This window comes from Pan paniscus, chromosome 5 (assembly GCF_029289425.2).
Source record: "Pan paniscus chromosome 5, NHGRI_mPanPan1-v2.0_pri, whole genome shotgun sequence".
Taxonomy (NCBI): domain Eukaryota; kingdom Metazoa; phylum Chordata; class Mammalia; order Primates; family Hominidae; genus Pan; species Pan paniscus.
The window spans coordinates 87,209,838-87,223,537 of NC_073254.2; the positions used below are offsets into that span (position 1 = coordinate 87,209,838).

General features: G+C 33.9%; 1 non-coding gene across 1 annotated transcript; it reads right to left on the reverse strand.

Moving 5' to 3' along the window:
* Positions 1–7,585: 7,585 nt before the first annotated feature.
* LOC112440265 (small nucleolar RNA SNORD65) lies at positions 7,586–7,658 on the reverse strand. Its single transcript, XR_003028440.1, has one exon. It is a non-coding gene; the product is annotated as a small nucleolar RNA SNORD65 (small nucleolar RNA).
* Between the last annotated feature and the right edge of the window lie 6,042 nt (positions 7,659–13,700).

Sequence of the window (13,700 nt, forward strand, 5' to 3'; positions counted from 1 at the left end):
CCCTGAGAGCTGCTTACTATCTCCTATGAAGGTCAGTACTCATACCTGCCATTGGAAAGCCTAGATACAGGATGGTTCAACTTGGCCCAACTTGGCTGTGTTCCCTCGACCCACTTCAGAGGCACAGCATGGGAAAGAAAACCCTGGGTTCTATGGTCCTTCCCATCACCTGGTTTATTCAAGTACTTCCAATTTTTACAGATCACACATAAATCTCACTGCTACCTTCTCAGCTGTCTCTCTCCTGCAAGCACCACTTACTGGCTGGGAAGATGACCTGCACCACCCAATACAATACCTGTTTTCAGAAGTGCACAGGGCTGGGAAATGAGATAAGCTTCCTAAGAAATCCACCTTACCATCTCTGCAGGAGGCAGTGACTGTGCTCACATACCCAGTATACCACTGCTACAACCTACAAACAACCAGCATTTGAGAAAACCACCATACTAAAACTATCTATAACCAAAGAATTCATAGAGCCTTGGTTCCCTGGAAGCACTCAGAACCAAAGCCAAAGGACCCTACCAAACATACACTAGAGTCACACCCTCAAAGTAGAGGCAATCCCTCTCGAACAAAAGCAAATTCAAAAATAAGTAGTAGTATCTTCTCCAGATGAAAAGGAATCAGCATAATAACTCTGACAACATGAAAAATAGACTGTTTCGATGTTCTCAGAGGATCACACTAGCTCTTTATCAATGGCTCCTAAATAAAATGAAAATTATAAAATGACAGATTAAGAATTTAAAATGTGAATTGTAGGGAAATTCAGTGAGATCAAAGAGAAAGTTGAAAAGCAGCACAAAGACATTAGAAAAACCATTGAAAATATGAATGAAAACTTCACTAAAGACATATTTTTAAAAAAATTCTAGAAATAAAAAAAATTCTAGAAATAAAAAAAATTCAAAGAATTACAAAATACTGCTGAAAGCTTTATTTATAGGCTAGGCAAAGCCAAAGAAAGAATTTCAGAACTTGAAGATAGGTCTTTCAAATTAACCCAGTCAGATAAAAATAAAGAAAAAAAATGAACAAAGTCTTTGAGAAATACGGGATTTATGTAAAACAACCAAACTTATAAGAATTGTTTCTGAGAGATTAAAAAAAGTAAATAGTTGGAAAGTGTATTTGAGGAAATAATTCAGAACAATTTCGCTGGTTTTGCTAGAGATTTAGACATTCAGGTGCAAAAAGCCCAGAGAAAAATAATTTGTAAGATGAACTTCACTAAGGCATATAGTCATCAGACTCTCCAAAGTTAATGTGAAGAAAAATATCCTAAAAGAAGCAAAAGAGGCCGGGCGCGGTGGCTCACGCCTGTAATCCCAGCACTTTGGGAGGCTGAGGCGGGCAGATCACGAGGTCAGGAGATCGATACCATCCTGGCTAACACGGTGAAACCCCGTCTCTACTAAAAGTACAAAAATTAGCTGGGCATAATGACGGGCGCCTGTAGTCCCAGCTACTCCTGAGGCTGAGGGAGGAGAATGGCGTGAATCCGGGAGGCGGAGCTTCCAGTGAGCTGAGATCCAGCCACAGCACTCCCGCCTGGGTGACAGAGCGAGACTCCGACTCAAAAAAAGAAAAAAGAAAAAAAAAAAAAAAAACCCAAAAGAAAAGCATCTAATAACTTATCAAGGAAATCCCATTAGACTAACAGTAAACTTTACAGCAAAAATCTTACAGTCCAGAAGAGATTGGGGTCCTATTTTCAGTCTTTCCAAAGAAAAATTTGTCAGCCAACAATTTTGTGTCCTGCTAAACTTAGCGCCATAAATGAAGGGGAACTAAAGTCTTTCCCATACAAGCAAAGGCTAAGGAATTCCACACCATTAGACCATTCATACAAGAAAAAAATTTTCAAAGGAGTCCTAAACATTGAAAAGAAAGGGCAATACTTGCCATCATAAAAACATGTGAAAGTAAAAAACTCACAGATCTTATAAAGCAGTTACACAATTGGAACTACGCAGCATCTAGATAACAGTTAATACTATGACAGTAAGAAAATCTCAGATAGCAATATTAATCTTGAACATAAATGGACTAAATTTCCACTTAGCAGAAATACACTGATGCAATAGATAAAACACAAGATTTAAGCATATGTTGCTTATAAGAAACCCACGGAACTAGTAAAGTCATTTGCAGACTAAAAGTAAAGAGATGGAAAAAAGATATTCCACGCACACAGAAACCAGAAGCAAATGGGAGTAGCTATACTTATATCAGAGAAAACATTTTAAAACCGCAACAGTAAAATATTTTTTATATATATGTACATATATGTATATGTATACATATAGATATGTATATAGATATGCCCTCTACACCAGAGCACTCAGATTAAAAAAATATATATTACTAGACCTAAGAAAAGAAATAGACAGTTATATAATAATAGTGGTAAACTTCAACCCTCCACTGACAGCACTGGATGGGTCATAGAAGCAGAAAGTCAACAAAGAATCTCTGGACTCAGATTGAACTCTAGATGAAATGAACATAACAGATATTTACAGAACATTCTATACAACAACCACATAAGATGCATTCTTCTCATCTGCACATGAGGTATTTTCCAAAATACATCAAATACTAGGCCACAAGGCAATTCTAAATTAATTTTAAAATACCAGAATCATATCAAGTATCTTCTCAGATCCCAGTGGAATTAAACTAGAGATCAATACCAAGAAAAACTCTCAGAACTGTACACAAAAATGGTAATTAAACAACTTAGTCCTTAATGATTTTCGGGTAAATGATACAATTAAGAAATAAAAAACAATTTAAATTAAAGAAAATAAAGACTCGCCATATGAAAACCTTTAGTATACAGCAAAAGCGATTCTAAAGAAGGAAGGTTATAATGTTAAATGCCTACATCAAAAACATAGAAAGGTCCCAAATTAACAGCCTAACATTATACCTCAAGGAACTAGAAAACCACAGTGAACCAAATATAAAGTTAGCAGAAGAGGAAATAACATAATATTAGCATAGAACTAAATGAAAGTGAGAACAAAAAACAAACAAAATGAAAAGTTTGTTCTTTGAAAAAATCAACAAAACTGATACATCACTAGCTAGATTAACCAAGAAAAAGAGAGAGGTGAATCAAATAACCATCATCAAAAATGATAAAGGTGACATTAAAACAGATACCACAGATACAAAAATACTGTCAGAGACTACTATGAGCATCTCTATAAACACAAGCTGTAACACATAGAGGAAATTGACAAATTCCTGGATGCGTACAACCTCCCAATATTGAACTGGAAAAAATATAAATTCTGAACAGACCAATAATGATTAATAAGTTTGAATCAGTAATAAAACTTTTCCCATCAACAACAAAAAAAGCTCAGTACCAGATGAATTCACAGCTGAATTCTACCAGATGTACAAAGAAGAACTGGTACCAATCCTACTGAAAATGTTCCCAAAAATCAAAGAGGAGGGAATCCTTCCTCACTCATTCTATGAAGCCCATATCAACTTGATACCAAAGCCATGCAAAAACAAACCAAAAAAGAAAAAAGAAAACTACAGTTCAACATCCATGGTAAACATAGATGCAAAAACCTCAACAAAATACTAGCAAACTAACAGCACATCAAAAAGGTAATAATACATCACAACCAAATGCATTTTATTACAGTGATACAAGATTATTTAAGCGTACGTAAATCAATAAATGTGTTAAGTCACATAAATAGAATGAAGGAAAAACTATATGATCATCTCAATAGATGCCAAAAAGCATTTGATAAAATTTATCATCTTTTCATAACAAAAGCTATCAATAAACTAGGCATGGAAAGAATATACCTCAAATTGATAAAAGTCATGTACAAAAAACCCACAGTCAACATCATACTGAATGAGGAAAATTTGAAAGCATTAGTGCTAAGCACTGGAACAGACAATGATGACCAGTGTTACCAGTCTTATTTAATGTAGCAGTGTAAGTTCTATCTAGAGCAATCAGGCAAGATAAATAAATAAAAGGCATCCAAATTGGAAAGGAGGAAATCAAGTTATCTCTATTCACTGATGATATAATCATATACATAGAAAATACAAAGACTTCCTCCAAAAGACTCGTAGATTTGATAAGTGACTTCAGTAGAGTTTCAGGATACAAAATCGATGTATGAAAATCAATAGCAATATGAATACACCAATAACATTCAAGCTGAGGGCAAAATTAAGAATTCAATTCAATTTATAATAGCTACAACAAATAAAATACCTAAAACACCTTTAACCAAGGAGTTAAAATAGTTCTACAAGGAGATCTACAAAACACTGCTGACAGAAATCATAGAGACACAAAGAAATGTAGAAATATTCCTCACTAAGGGATTGGAAGAATCAATATCCTTAAGTTGGATATAATGCCCAAAGCTACCTTCAGATTCAACAAAATTCCTATCAAAATATTAACATCATTTTTCACAGAATTATAAAACATCTTAAAATTCATATGGAACCAAAAAAGAACCTGAAGAGACAAAGCAATCTTTAGCCAAAAAAAAAAAAAAAAAACAAAGCTGAAGGAATCACATTCACTAGACTATACTGCATCCAAGCCTTTAATAACCTAAACAGCATGATAATGGTATAAAAATAGACATATAGATCAATGGAACACAACAGAGACCCAAGAAGTAAAGCCACATGTGTATAACCAACAGATATTGGACAATGTTGACAAAAGTACATGGTGGGGAGAGGAGATGCTATTCAATAAATGGTGCTGAAAAAACTGGATAGCCATATGCAGGAGAATAAACCTGGACCCCTATATTTCAACATATACAAAAATTAACTCAAGATGAATAACAGACTTAAATGTAAGACCTAAAACTATAAAAGTCTAAAAGAAAACTTAGAGAAAACCCTTTTGGACATTGGCCTAGGCCAAAAATTTACAACTAAATCCTCAAAAGAAAACACATCAACTCCAAAAATCTACAAATGGGACTTAATTAAACTATAAAGTTTCCATACAGCAAAAGAAGCTATCGACAGATTAAATAGACAACCTACAGAATGGGGGGAAAAAAAAGGAAGTATTTGTGAACTATGTACCTGGCAAAGGACTATCATCCAGATTCTTCAAGAAACTCAACTCAACAAGGAAAAAACAACCCCATTAAAAAGTGGGTAAATAAAATGAACAGGTTTATTAAAAATAACAACAAGATATACAAATTACCAACACCTTATAAAAATGCTCAACATTAATAATTATCAGAGAAATGTAAAGTAAAACCATGAAGAGATACCACCTTATGCCAGTCAGAATAGCTATTTTTAAAAAGTCAAAAAACAACCATTGCTGGCAAGGATGCAGAGAAAGGGGAGGGCTTATACTTTGTTGGTGGGAATGAAAATGTGTATAATTCTATGGAATACAGTATGCAGATTTCTCAAGGAATTAAAAGTAGAGCTACCATTTGATCAAACAATCTAGTTACTGGGTATCTACATGATGATTGAAAAACTACCTATTAGGTATTATGCTAATTACCTGGGTGACAAAATTATCTGTACACAAAACCCCAGGTGACACACAATTTATCCATGCAACAAACCAGCATGTGTACTCCTGAACCTAAAATAAAGGATGAGAAATAATTTCTACTAGCCACAATAAAAAATAATGATAAATAGAAAACAAGAGAAATCATTATATCAAAAAGGCACCTGCATTTATATGTTTATCTCAGCCCTATTCATAATAGCAAAGTCACGGAATTAACTAAGTGTCTATCAACAGATGATTGGATAAAGAAAATGTGGTATATATAGCATGGAATACCACTCAGGCATTAAAAAAAGGTAACAACAACAGTAAAATAATGTCTTTTGCAATGGCATAGATGGAACTGGAGGTCATTACCTTAAGTGAAACAACTCAGAAAGGCAAATAGTACACGCTCTCACTTATAGGTAGATGGTAAACAATAAGTACACATGAACATACAGAGTGGAATAATAAACAATGGATTTTCCAAAAAGAGGGAGGGTGGGATGGGGGTAAAGGTTGAAAAATTATCTATTGGATATGATGTTCACTAATTGGGTGATGGGTACATTAAATGCCCAGACCTCACCACTGTGCCAAATATCCATTGGATTTTATTTTTAAAGATTTAGAAGGTACGGGGCCTGGAGCAGTGGCTCACACCTGCAATCCTAGCACTTTGGAAGGCAGAGGCAGCGGATCACCTGAGGTCAGGAGTTCAAGACTAGCCCAGCCAACGTGGCAAAACTTCGTCTCTACTAAAAATACAAAAAAATTAACTGGACATGGTGACGTGTGTCTGTAATCCCAGCCACTCAGGAGTCTGAGGCAAGAGAACTGCTTGAACCCAGGAGGCGGGGGTTGCAGTGAGCCAAAATTGCTCCATTGCACTCCAGCCTGGGAAACAGAGTGGGACTTCATCTCAAAAAAACAAACAAAAAGAGAGAGAGAGAGAGATTTAGGGAGTACAAGTGCAGTTTTGTTACTTGTACTCCCTAAATCTCTAAAAATAAATAATAACAATAATTTAAAAAGAAGTGTCCTATCTCACGCTTCCTCAGTCTCATTTTTCTCATGTGTAAGAATGGAGATCATCATGTTTTCTTTCAGGAGTTTGTGTGATGAAAAAATATTATAAGAAAAATGATGCTTCTTACAGTCTTCTGACCTCTGAATATTTTGAATTATTATCCCTGGTGTGGTCTAAAAAATCCTCATGTCTTAAGTTCCAAATTTTGTTTTAATATATATGAGGTTTCAGTATCCCAGATTATTTTTAATAATAAATAAATAAATGTATGTTACTGCAGTTTGATTCTTCTTTAAATTCACACCTAAATTATTATTTTTTCTTTGAAAACGTGATGGAACACTATTTCTCTTTGAAAATATGGTAAAAATATAATGGACCTTTACAATGCATGTGCCCGTGTTTGTCTTCTACTTCAAACAGCAAGTTGAATAAGAAAAACATGGTTTTTAACACTCTGTAGCAAATTTTACATTATATTAAATGAGATATCTAATTATTGATATATTATGTAATAACACAATGTATTTGTTATAGACATTGCTTGAAACGTTAGATAAGTGGCCTATGCTTATTTAAAATTCCAATAAATATAAGTCGATGCTCCCCTTAAGGGCATGTTGAGAGATTAGTTTATAATTATTTGTAAATTTGGGTTGATAAAACAAATAGGCACTTTATACAGGTATGATAATATGACAGAACACTGAAAGTCTGATTCCAATGTATTTTTGCTTCACAGGGAATGTATAATCACAAGTTGTATTCATATTCATTAACTAAGATGAGTTTGCAGACTTCACTAGTTCTAGTTGCTCGATTTTGCATGGCTATGTAATATGTAACTAAAATAATACAATGTAAAAAACCCAAGTTGTGTTATGTGTGTGTTTATACACATAAACACATAGGCATAAATATATGAATTATTTTATAATTGCATGGGAATTCTGCTACATATATATATACACATATACATACATATTTAATTTTATTATTTTAATCTTCAGAAAACTGTAGGTTTGCCATTACATAATCTGCTGGTAATTACAGCTATTTTAGGTGAGTTCATCATTTGATCTCCAATACATTTTTGATAAATGCCTGTGTACACAAGGAGTAATTGAATATAATCTGTGTTAAATTTTGATTATGAACTAGAATGTTTGAAATTCCTGGATATCATGACCTTGACAGGCTATGGTTGTTGTACTAAGCAAGTAAGCCCCAGGAGGTGTTCCAGTGACTCATTTGAATCTCAGACATACTTATCACTGCTCCATTGTGTAATAGCAATTCTGGCCCTTTATGATAACTAAGGATAATTACTTCTGCCATCATTGTAACTCCTTTATATTCCTGTTGAGTATAGCATGAGGAGCCAAAAATGATTAGTTATCAGTCCTGGATTTAGATCTAGGTTCTTTGAGACCCTGCTCTTGTACCCTGGAGACGTGACCATTCTACTTGTAGTTACCTGGACTTTCAGAATTACATAGACTGCGTTTCAAAGAAAGCACATATTTCCAAGTCTGTAAGTAGGCTTTTGGTGAGAATGACCAATTCTGTTTTCACTGGTTCCTGATCCTAGTCACTGTTATCTCTCAGCATCAAATAAGATTATTAGTGTAACATAGGTACCACATTTTGAAAAACAGTGCTCTAATTTTCCTAGATATTGTTCCCAAATTAGAATTTTAACTGAAACTTTAAAAATCTATTCCAATGATTTATTATGATAGTATCTTCCGAATGATACATAATAGGACAAGTAGGTCCTTTGGTTCAGGATACATTCTTGTACCTTATTTACCACAATGTTAGATTTTTCATCTGAGGTGATGTTTTGCAGGATTTAATTTTATTAATCCAGATATTCTGTGGTGATTCTATACGTGGTTTTCATAGAGAAAATGTTTTCCAGAAAAGGGAAATGCATACCTAGAACACATACTAAACTCATTCAGGACAAATGATTCAGATCTCAAGTTGAAAGTAGTCATATATAATTCTTTTCCACAAAGTGCCTGGTTGATCTATTCAAGGGATATGATATTGAAGGTTCAGCATTGGTCTCTGTTGCTAGTGTGTCATATACTGAGCATTAACTCAGCAGTAGTTAGGTTACCTTGGATAAGAGGGACCCAATGGGGTTGAGATAACACATAGATTACTTCTTGCATAGATCCACTGTGCAAACACTGAAGTGTCTGAAGACTGACTTTCCCTGGAAAAGTCATTTTGCACACCAGATGATTAAGCACCTCCTAGGTGGAAAGTGTACTCCACAGGACATAGACATAAGACAAAATCTGAATACCGTGTTCCTCATCCTAAAGTCCCCCTGCATGGCATTTCCTCTAGCCATCTTGTCTCTGACCGTCAATGTTCCCCATCCCAAGGCCTTGATGATGGAGTCACTAGCCAAAATTCTTATTTTGTCACTAGCCAAAAATTCTTATTTCCAACCATTTTTCTTTCCAATAAGTAGATAATCTTCAAGTATATGTCCACTAAAACATGTCTGCTCTCCTACTGTTTTTCGTTATCACCACTGATTGAAGCTATATACTTGTAGTGATTCTTTTCCTTTCCACACCAAAATACTGATATAACGCTTTGTGGATTTTCCCCTTCTCTCTCTGCTGACATGTAAAGAATAGCCAGTGAGGTCATAGATATATGCTGAAGGAAAAACATCAGTGAAACAAAGATAGGTAATTTTAGGCCTAGATGACATGCTAATCTAATGTACTATGCTTTCTGGACCTATTTAAGTCAAATCATTTTTTACCTCTTTATTCTTAATGCGTATATATACATAATATCTGTACATATTTATGGGGTATGTGTGATATTTTGATAAAAGTATACCATGTGTAATAATCAAAACTGAGTAAATGGGATATCCATCACCTCACACATTGATCTTTATTCTGTGTTGGAAACATGTCAAATCTACCCTTCTATCTATATGAAATATACAAGGTTATGATTAACTATAGTTGCCCTATTGTGCTACCAAGCACTAGATCTTATTCCTTCTATTAACTCTAGTTTTTTACCCATTAACCAATCTATCTTAATCTTCTCATCCCTACTGTCTTTCCCAGCCTCTGATAACCACCATTCCATTCACTATCTCTCTGAGATCAATTTTTTTTAGCTACCCCACATGAGTGAGGACATGTGATATTTATCTTTCAGTGCCTGGCTTATTTTACTTAAGATAATGTCTTCCAGTTCCACAGATGTTGTTGCAAATGACAGGATCCCATTTCTTTACATGGTAGAATAATATTCCATTGTGTGTGTGTGTGTGACATTAAAATATTATTTTATTGTGTATTATTCAATTTATACACATTAAAATGTGATATATATTTAATGTGTATATATACAATGTAATATTATTTATTAATTGACACTTAAATTGATTTATTATTGTATTTCCACCCTACCATGGATCATTGTTGTAACTCCCAGATTAGCTATCTGGTAATATTCACCTTTTGACGTACATTTCCAGTCAGTTATCACTTAATGTTCTATAGTGAGAGTCTCAGTTTTGACTAATAGCATATTAAATCTGTTTGTGAAAAACAAATAATGCTCTGTTTTAGGAATCATGGTGTCTGTGCCATAATTTTCCCATTTGGGGCTTTCCAGAGACTCTCTTCAGAGTCCTTATCTACTACAAATACCATAAGAGCCACAAAGTGTGCCAGACCAAGTGGCCTGAGCAGCAGGAAAGGGGGCACTGCAGCCTGAACCATCTGTAGTCCCCTTTTGCATCCAGGTTCCACTTAAAGCTGACAGTTTTCTAATTTATCGGATAAGTTAAGTAATGCAGTATTGCCAAGGTTGCTACATGTGTTCTCCAAAATACATAGGGTCCTATTGAAGGTATGGCTACATTCTAGGTACCAGATTGTTTGTTATCTTGGAGAATATGTTTTCAAATGTTCCAAACTATTGAAACCTTGACAGAACCATGAACAGGGCTTGGGAGCAAGGAAGTAAATCTTTACAGCTGAAAATCTCAGTTAAATGCTAACAGCTTTTACTTTTATTAATGATGAGGAAAATGAAAGATTCCGTTCCCCCCATTAGCAAATATGGCAAGTTCCAGACGCTGTGCTAATATCTTGTAATAAAGATAACACAGGTAAAGTAGAGGCTGCAATTGCAGCTAATATTTGATTAACTTTTTATTAGTTTACAATCTTCCTCCATGGTCTTTATGGCTTGTGGAAAGTCCATGTCCGTGAATAAAATGGGATGGTGACAGGGAACTTCCTTATGCATCTTTTTAATTTTTGAGATTAGTATATGGCATTGTCTCTGATCCCATAGTAAAGGGTAATGAAAGAGGACCAATGTTAGGTGAGTGCACATGTGTGTTTAAGCATTATGGCTTTCACTCCACAGACCAGTGAAGAATGGTGAGGATTTTTTATTGCTCACATGAGCATTCTTTTCACCAGGCCTTGAGGTATTTATTAGATGGGATATATTAAATTATATATATATATATATATATATATATAAAATTTGGTTTTCACTATATAAACCATGAAATTTTCCTATTGGAAGACAATTTATTTTGATTTGTTTGAGATTAATTCACACAAATAAGGTTTATTTCATTGCTGTATAATATTATAATAATACAGTACAAATCACTTACATTTTCCATAGGCTTTCTGTTTTGTCCCATGTTTATTTTCATTAACTAGATTTTAAAATAAATTTTGTCTCATATTTGATAGAAAATGTCCCTTTTCTTCTTTTGCAGTTTTGTGTTGTTTAATCTTGGCTATGTACTATTCTGTATTCATTTTACAATTATCATTTCAAGTTCCAACAAGAATTATTGCAATATTAATTAGCATATTATGAAATCTATAAAAAATTTATGGGAAATTATATAACAATATATGACTACATCTGTAGTGTGTATATATATTTATACACAACCATTTCAAAATAGTATTTAATGTATAAATATATTAGCTAATATAAAATTATTTCATACTTTATAATGTTTTATAAGTATACAATTGTATAATATAACATTACTTTGCAAAACATACTATCATATCAAATAATTAATAAACTATTCTGATGGTTAATACTGAGTGTCAACTTGATTGGATTGAAGGATGCAAAGTATTGTTTTTGGGTGTGTCTGTGAGGGTGTTGCCAAAGGAGATTAACATTTGAGTCAGTGAGCTGGGAAAGGCAGACCCACCTATAATCTAGGTGGATACCAGCTAATAGGCTACCAGTGTGGCCAGAATATAAAACAGGCAAAAAAATGTGAAAAGGTTAGACTGGCTTAGCCTGCCAGCCTACATCTTGCTCCTGTGATGGATGCTTCCTGCCCTTGGACATCAGACTCCAATTTCTTAAGCTTTGGGACTCGGACTAGCCTCCTTACTCCTCAGCTTGCAGATGGCCTATTGTGGGACCTTGTGATCACCTGAGGTAATACTTCTTAATAAACTCCCCATATACATATTTATATATATGTTATATATATATTTCTATATAATATATATTATATATATTTATATAATATATATTATATATATTTATATATTATATATATTTTATATTATATATATATTATATATATTTATATATATTTATATATTATATATTTATATATTATATATATTTATATGTTTATATATATTATATATATTTATATATTTTTTATATATATATTTATATATATTAGTTCCATCTCTCTAGAGAACCCTGACCAATAAAACTATTATCTCATTAATACAATGTTTAGAAATATTTCTATAATTTATTTGAAATTGTTCATACTAGATTTATTCATCAGTTGTTCCTTTTTGCAGTACAAATGCTGTTTTAAAAGTTATATTGTATTCTTTTTGCTGGTAAGAAAATAGACTTTATATAACATTTTGTATCTCTCAAAATTCTTAAATGTCTTTCAATCTAATAATTTATCAGTGGCTTTTCTGGGCATTCCTTAACATGTAATTATGTAATTTATAATTAATAACACTTTTTAACTTCTTTATTTATTTATTTATTTTACTTCTTATTTTATTATTATTATACTTTAAGTTTTAGGGTACATGTACACAATGTGCAGGTTAGTTACATATGTATACATGTGCCATGCTGCTGCGCTGCACCCAATAACTCGTCATCTAGCATTAGGTATATCTCCTAATGCTATCCCTCCCCCCTCCCCCCACCCCACAACTGTCCCCAGAGTATGATGTTACCCTTCTTGTGTCCATGTATTCTCATTGTTCAATTCCCGCCTGTGAGTGAGAACACGTGGTGTTTGTTTTTTTGTCCTTGCGATAGTTTACTGACAATGATGATTTCCAGTTTCATCCATGTCCCTACAAAGGACATGAACTTATCATTTTTTATGGCTGCATAGTATTCCATGGTGTATATGTGCCACATTTTCTTAATCCAGTCTATCATTGTTGGACATTTGGTTTGGTTCCAAGTCTTTGCTATTGTGAATAGTGCCGCAATAAACATACGTGTGCATGTGTCTTTATAGCAGCATAATTTATAGTCCTTTGGATATATACCCAGTAATGGGATGGCTGGGTCAAATGGTATTTCTAGTTCTAGATCCCTGAGGAATCGCCACATTGTCTTCCACAATGGTTGAACTAGTTTACAGTCCCACCAACAGTGTAAAAGTGTTCCTATTTCTCCACATCCTCTCCAGCACCTGTTGTTTCCTGAAATAAAATACTTTACAGACAAGCAAATGCTGAGAGATTTTGTCACCACCAGGCCTGCCCTAAAAGAGCTCCTGAAGGAAGCACTAAACATGGAAAGGAACAACCGGTACCAGCTGCTGCAAAATCATGCCAAAATGTAAAGACCATCGAGACTAGGAAGAAACTGCATCAACTAATGAGCAAAATAACCAGCTAACATCATAATGACAGGATCAAATTCACACATAACAATATTAACTTTAAATGTAAATGGACTAAATGCTCCAATTAAAAGACACAGACTGGCAAATTAGATAAAGAGTCAAGACCCATCAGTGTGCTGTATTCAATAAACCCATCTCACGTGCAGACACACACATAGGCT